This window comes from Macrobrachium rosenbergii, chromosome 12, assembly GCF_040412425.1.
Source record: "Macrobrachium rosenbergii isolate ZJJX-2024 chromosome 12, ASM4041242v1, whole genome shotgun sequence".
NCBI classification, from domain to species: domain Eukaryota; kingdom Metazoa; phylum Arthropoda; class Malacostraca; order Decapoda; family Palaemonidae; genus Macrobrachium; species Macrobrachium rosenbergii.
In genome coordinates, this window is record NC_089752.1 from 96,669,058 (window position 1) to 96,676,557 (window position 7,500).

Consider the following 7,500-nt stretch of genomic DNA (forward strand, 5'->3'; position numbering starts at 1 on the left):
TCAAAATCTGAGCATAACGATGAAGAATGAAAAAGGTACCATGAATAAGAACTAATAATCCCCAGGAGGAGAATGTATGTCATATAATGCATTTTTATGGAAAATAAATAAGTAAACAAACAAATTTATCTCTTAAAGGTATATTCACCTGATTGGAATAACCCCTGGCACTTGTCCTCACAATGATTATTGTCTCTAATAATAATTATTATTTCTAAAAATAATCACCACTGCAAAGTCCAACAAACAGACATCTTCGAGAGACATTTCATTATCTCGGCACAAAATCTTTGCATTTCTTGTACGAGAAAATGCATTCTAATTAACAAACTAACAGAAAAATGCTTTGATCGACTTTCAGCCTAATATATATATATATATATATATATATATATAATGTATGTAATGTATGTATGTATGTATGTATGTATGTATGTATGTATGTATGTTGTATGTATGTATGTATGTATGTATGTATGTATGTGTATATACAGTATATATATAAAACTTCTTAATCGACAGAGCCAAAAAATTGAGGAGGACATGTCAGCGGATGCAAATATATATATATATATATATATATATATATATATATATATATATATATATATATATATATATATATATATATATATATATATTATATTTCTATATATATATATATATATATATATATATATATTTATTTATTTCTATATATATATATATATATATATATATATATATATATATATATATATATATATATATATATATATATATATATATATATATACATACATACATATTCTTAATCAACAGAGCCAAAAAATGGAGGAGGACATGTCAGCGAATGCGTCATTTTAAAAATACCTGACTACGGCTTCGGCTACGTTACCCATGTCAACCGGTTGAACAAAAAGACTCAACGCTTTTCCGTTATCGTTTTCTTTCTGTTGAGCCAACTCTCAAGTCATTATCCTTGTTCAATCGGAACTTGAACTTGTAATTTTCCCAAAAATTGTCCTTTCAAATGTGTCAAGTTACTTATCAAAAACTTAAAGTTCCTTCAAAGTGAAAGTTACATTGCGTAAGCAGTACGAAACAGTTTAACATTTGTTTTAAATATGTATAAATAAAACGAACAGTAGCTGTCAACAAGGAAATCACAAATTGGGACCCCTGCCTACTTCAGACGAATAAAAACAAAAGTGAGACATGCGTCCTTTAGAAAAGTTGCAAGGTTCGAGAACAAAATTCATTTAATTTTGTATGGAAGCACTAAATGTTGTACACAGTACATCAAGTTTCAAACTATGAAAACAAAAGTTTTATCCATTCCGTGTCATGGTAACAGAGATAAACCACATATGGAAAATGCAGACAGATACAAAAATTAGTTGCATCACGAGAGCTTTGGGCGTAACGTAAACATGCCACGGAATGAAGAAAGGGCGCCTGTCATTGGCAAAGACAAGCACATTCAACCTGCTCTTAAGGATCTCTCTCTCTCTCTCTCTCTCTCTCTCTCTCTCTCTCTCTCTCTCTTGTCCATTAATATTAACAATAAGCTTGACCAAGTAACAGGTATACTCAAGCACTTATCCAGCGTCCTGCCGAGTCTGATATAAATTTGTAAAAAACAGAATAAGGAACATTAATTTCTGCCAACAAAATCGTTAAGCGTTCTAGACTGACCAGTCACCAGGCTCTTTCAGCTCCCCATCATCAGAATTCTTAGCGGACCAGGGATTTACTTCAACTGATAAAAAACAAATGTACGATCACGACCAAGCTTCGTAAAGACGCCAACTAACCAACGTCACAATGCAACATTGGCCAGAGCTTCCCGTTCTCTTTTTCCCATTTTCTCAGATGCAGGAAGGAAAGACGTTCTCTCTCTCTCTCTCTCTCTCTCTCTCTCTCTCTCTCTCTCTTCTCTCTCTTTCCACATTCTGAAACGGATGACAGAATTTCTATTCGTCTTATCTATCTAACCTTTAACAAATAAAACGAAGAATAAAAGACAGAAAAAACTGGTTCCCCGAAGCCTAAGGGAGAGGCTGTTAGCCAAAATACAGGTAGCGTGTTGCGTTTCGCTGGGTAACATACCAGTAAGTAAATTTCTAGTTACGAGCAGTGCAAGTAGAATTTACTAGCCCAATGTTAGTCGAACTCACAAGACGGAGTGGGGTACAACTACATACAAATATAGGAAATGTGATGACGCTACTGTTACACTCGATATAAATAAATGAATGAATAAAAATAACTGATCATCGCTGGCACAGTCTTGTAGGAAATATTCTTTTACGTAATGCCCAATGTTTCATGGTAACGAACATTGCCAGCACATTCTGTTTACAAACAATTTACCTTGATAATCAAACCATACTTGTGTATTTACCTTGCGTAGGAGACTGCGCATGTTGAAACGCTGTTTGTCTTGGGTGCATTGTGTGTGGTTGTGACTGGGAAGAAGCCCGCCGAATTTGGTAGCCACAAGCTGTAGCAGATATATACCATTAAAGCCAACGGTTAGCCAACTGTATTATTAACCCTCTACCTCGGGCCACCACGTAATAACACTTTAATCTCATCTGTTAACTTATATATTAATGGTTTACAGTACATTTATAAAAAAATCAAATAAGAACAAGCGCAACAAAATTAACTTGTTGCGCCAGTCTTGCAAAGGGGTAGCCCCAACAAACAAACAAGTCCTGGCATTTGCATGTGGTGCTGTTCTCTGGCGCTGGCACATAAAATGCCTACACTGTCTAAGAAATTGACATAATTCGAGAGCAACAATATCGCGAATACTTACTTGAGCTTTGCCACTGGAGTTCATTTCAGACAAGTAGTCACTTACACAAAACCGAGAAATAATGAAAGTCTTCAGATTGCTGATCATTACAATCTATTTAACTATGCGCATCAAAAAACACACCCACACGCACACAACAGAACGTGAACTCAGGTGTTACATACCTTGCTCGAACCTGTGCGCATGAGCAAGAGTCCTTGCTGGAACAAGGCCAGCTTCGTCCAACAACAAGAAAAAAATGAAGCCTTTGAGCTGAAATCCTCGGGCACCGGCCATTGGCAACTGAAATAGGGCTCGAGTCAGTATTTGCCGTAAACAGAAAGATTAAGAAGGAACTACAAAAATGAAGAAAAGGAAAAAAAATGTTTAAGGTAAACCAGTACAGATTGTCTTAGAAGAGACAACAACCGTGGATGCAATGAGAAACCCAATGAGAAACCGCCCTGTGAAAAATTACTTTAAAAGACAAACGCGCTGATAAATAAAAGAAAAAGCTAATAAAATAAGAAGGTGGGAGCAATAACAAGACTTTTTATAATCAGGTAATACGACCAAAGAAATCTTATGATAATGAGAAGCAAAGATTGCCTCTTGCGCAAACCTTCGCCGAACTGTAAACTAAAAAGCTGAAAATACTCAGGTTTTTGTACTGACTGCTTCCATCCAATTGGCAAAATTTGACTGTATTTTGGAGGTAAAGCTAAATTTGTATTTTGGATGTAATTCTAAATTTGTGACTAAATATCAACCGAAACAGCTCTGAACACCATTCGAAAATAAACCGAACTGCATAAAAATATCATGCTCCATGAATTTTTTGTTTTAAACTTGGCAAACAGATTAAGCAGACAGGAGAGAAACAATCACAAACATTAACGTTATGAAATAAATCCCTTATAAATAATTTTGCTTTAATTTCAAATATTGCCGCAAAGTAATTAAACGTCGTGTACCTAAACATACATTCGTGAACTGAAACGGACACTATTACTGAACCATATGGGAAAGAACCTAAAAAAATTCGCTCTGACTGAGTTTGTGTTCGGCCAAAGATGTTTCTGCACATATGTTAAATTTGACTCGCTGCTCTGCTAACAGAAGTAACGGTACTATCTTTTTTTCATGATTTATCCTAAGAAAATGTAAGACATGAAAACATGCATGAAAATACCATACTTTTATCACCTCTTTTTTTTTGCTGTTGCTATTAGAATGTCAAGAAATAATAGTTTATAAAAGTATGAAAATATGCAGTTTCTTAAAACAATGGACATGAGATTAATCATTTATAATTTGTATGTATCTTTTGAAGTATATATCCCACTTATATTTTGCTAACAGCAGACCACAAACTATCGTTCTTCCAAATATTCTGCCTTTCTTTTTCATGCATCTCTGCATTTCTGCCCAATCGTGAATTGTATAGGATGCTGCCCAAACGTAGACATAATATTCTCTCGTAGCTGCCCAAGTCAGCTTGTGGTGAGAACAAAATTTTCACCTCATTTCGAATTTGAACCTCATTCATTTACACCGAAAGTGAGTAACTAAAGAACACCCCATGGATCTGTGGATCCACCCAGAGTTCTCTGCAAAAACAATCCTGCGACATAAAAAGCAAAGAGTTTCGTTATAGTTTGTGTGTTATAGTCTACGGGTAATTAACTCCACGTTTAGAGTTTCCGACGTTCAGCATAGACCCAGTTTTTTTAATTAATGGTCCCTGCTATATATGAATGTGAAGAATAGAGATCCCTTGATTCAAGCTTTGGAGCAGTACGTAACGTCCCTGGGGTAATACTTGACATGTCGACTCTCATCTTACCGTATGTTCGACGGATGGGTTACAGTACACAAGTTAAGCGTAAAACAGCTGCTCATATTGTTGTTAGCTTTCATATGAAATATTGAAAAGTGACTTTCAGATGAATTCGTTTAGTTTGCAACACATATATATGTTTGCATGTTTTACCTGCTTCCATTTTTCAGTGGTTTGTGTTATTTTTTGACGATTACCTAATTTATCCTCTGATAGTTTTGTGGGATGGTTAATCCCTACCTTTCACAACTGAGAAAAAAAATGGTAGCCAATATTATGCAAACTTTCCGAACTTGTGAATGACAACATAAGATTTGAAAGAAGAAATCTCCGTTTTTATTTAATTTATCACTAAGATCCTCTACAGAATTAATAACTTTTTACCCAGTGAATTTATATTTTCTGAGTACATATATATATACACACATACACACACATATATATATATATATATATATATATATATATATATATATATATATATATATATATATATATATATATATATATATATATATATATATATATACATATACATATACATATACATATACATATACATATACATATACATATACATATACATATACATATATACATATACATATACATATACATATACATATATATATACATATACATATATATATACATATATATATATATATATATATATATATATATATATATATATATATATATACATATATATATATATATATATATATATATATATATATATATATATACTATATATTTATATATATATATATATATATATATATATATATATATATATATATATATATATGTGTGTGTGTGTGTGTGTGTGTATATATATATATATTTATATGTACATATATGTATATATATATATGTATATATAGGCTATATATAGAATCTACTATCTACTGGTCATTTTACCAGGTACGTATGTAATTGCAGTGACTACAATGGCCTCTTAACTTCTCGGATTCTTCACACTGTTTGGATACGCTTGTCACTACAAAGCGTTAGATCCAAATGCAAGAATATGAAGTAATTCTGATGTCCGTGGCAGGATTCAACCGCATCCCAAGTACCAGAACGAGGTCACATTGCCGACCTTTGTAGTGATAAGCGTATACAAAATGTGCTCAGAATTCGAGAAGTTAAGAGGACATTGTGATTATAATTATACATATAATTATACATATAAATATGCGTATATATATATATATATATATATATATATATATATATATATATATACTTTATATATATATATATATATATATATATATATATATATATATATATATATATATATATATATATATATATATATATATATATATATATATATATGTATATATATATATATATATATATGTGTATGTATATATATATATATATATATATATATATATATATATATATATATATATATATATATATATATATGTATATATATATATACATATATATATATTTCGCCTTTTCCCTAAGACATTTTCAAGCTAACTACATACAACATAAGACAAGATAACAAAGAATACTCAGTTAAAAAAAAACTTGGGTTAAAGAAATATAAAACTATATTATGCATACAGTGGACAATGCATTTAAGATGAATCTTCATATGAGGAACAGCTGTCCTGGATTAACCAGACGAGGTTAAGGACATTTATTACCAAGAATTCCTGGAAATCTACAATGTCTCTTTTAAATCTCATCGAACATCTTGTGCAGAAGAGTGTAAAGGTATAAAGACCTGAACTTAATATTATTTTTATTCGTCTGCTGCACCAATGTGGATTTTGGGAGTTTTCTAGAGGCAATATCATTAAATCCATATCTTTTTTGTTGATTAGAAAGAGTTACCATTTGGCGATATGATTTTGTATTTTACTACATTCTACGGTATTAGAGTACAAATCGTACTCAGTGCCAATTACAAGTTCATAAATAGTTATCTAAATACTGTGTGGTTGATAAACAATGTCACTGGGTAAAACTCGACTGGGACATGAGTTGACCTGGTTACGGGTTGACCAGGATGTTAGGTACAAGTTGACTATGCTACAATCTGACCCGGGTATTAACCATTATGAAGACCCTAATTTGCTGTTAATCTTAAGAAAACAGTCTTCATAAACTAGCGCATCTTGGCTTACATGTGATAAAAAAAAACTCGGCCTAAAATAACCGATATTCCAACTGATAAGCTGCTCCTCTCCAAACCTACATAGGCAGTCTAAAGAAGCCATGAGCCTCAGTCTGATTACGCTCTGACCGGTTCAAACAAGACTTTTTTCAAAGTATCTAAAGATAATGAGAATAAACATCTACAGTCGCTCACGCATAAGGGTAAATTTTACTAAAATAATTAGAGTGCTCTTAAGACCTAAGTTACCATGTAAGCCAGATTTCCAATTTTCATCATGGTGATTCAGACAGTTATATTCAGACATGTGTTTTTCTGCTCTAAACTTTGCAACACATGCACAATGCGTACCCCCTTCGAGTAATAACATCAGAGTAACGTACATTTCACTTCACAAACTAATGCAATAATAAATTCTCTCAACGTATGACACAAATAGACGGGACAAGAAACCCTTACCTTATATCACCTACCTCTAAGGCGAAATTAACCAAGATTAGCTACTGACCTCAACGTAAATATTTAATGTGTGTTGCCGTCTACATCATATTTTAGCACCAAGATGCTGTTACTACGACAATTTGGCGTGAAATTTTTCCCACTATCGTTGCTTACCCTCGAAAGCTTAAACTGCAGTTTCATGACACTAAATCCCGCTGCTATTACCCGGTTTTAAAGAGGAACTGCAAATTAAAGTTTGTTGACGTTTTGCCATTTCAGTGCTTGCTG

General features: G+C 32.5%; 1 protein-coding gene and 1 long non-coding RNA gene across 3 annotated transcripts in view; one reads left to right on the forward strand and one right to left on the reverse strand.

Moving 5' to 3' along the window:
* LOC136843766 (uncharacterized) overlaps positions 1–7,500 on the forward strand; it is a 164,817-nt gene that overhangs the window by 72,959 nt on the left and 84,358 nt on the right. The window lies entirely within an intron of this gene.
* The window catches only part of LOC136843767 (uncharacterized), a 27,913-nt gene that overhangs the window by 6,278 nt on the left and 14,135 nt on the right, over positions 1–7,500 (reverse strand). The window contains exon 2 of the long non-coding RNA XR_010854669.1: positions 2,971–3,088. This is a non-coding gene — a long non-coding RNA (uncharacterized lncRNA). The remainder of the gene's footprint in view (positions 1–2,970; positions 3,089–7,500) is intronic.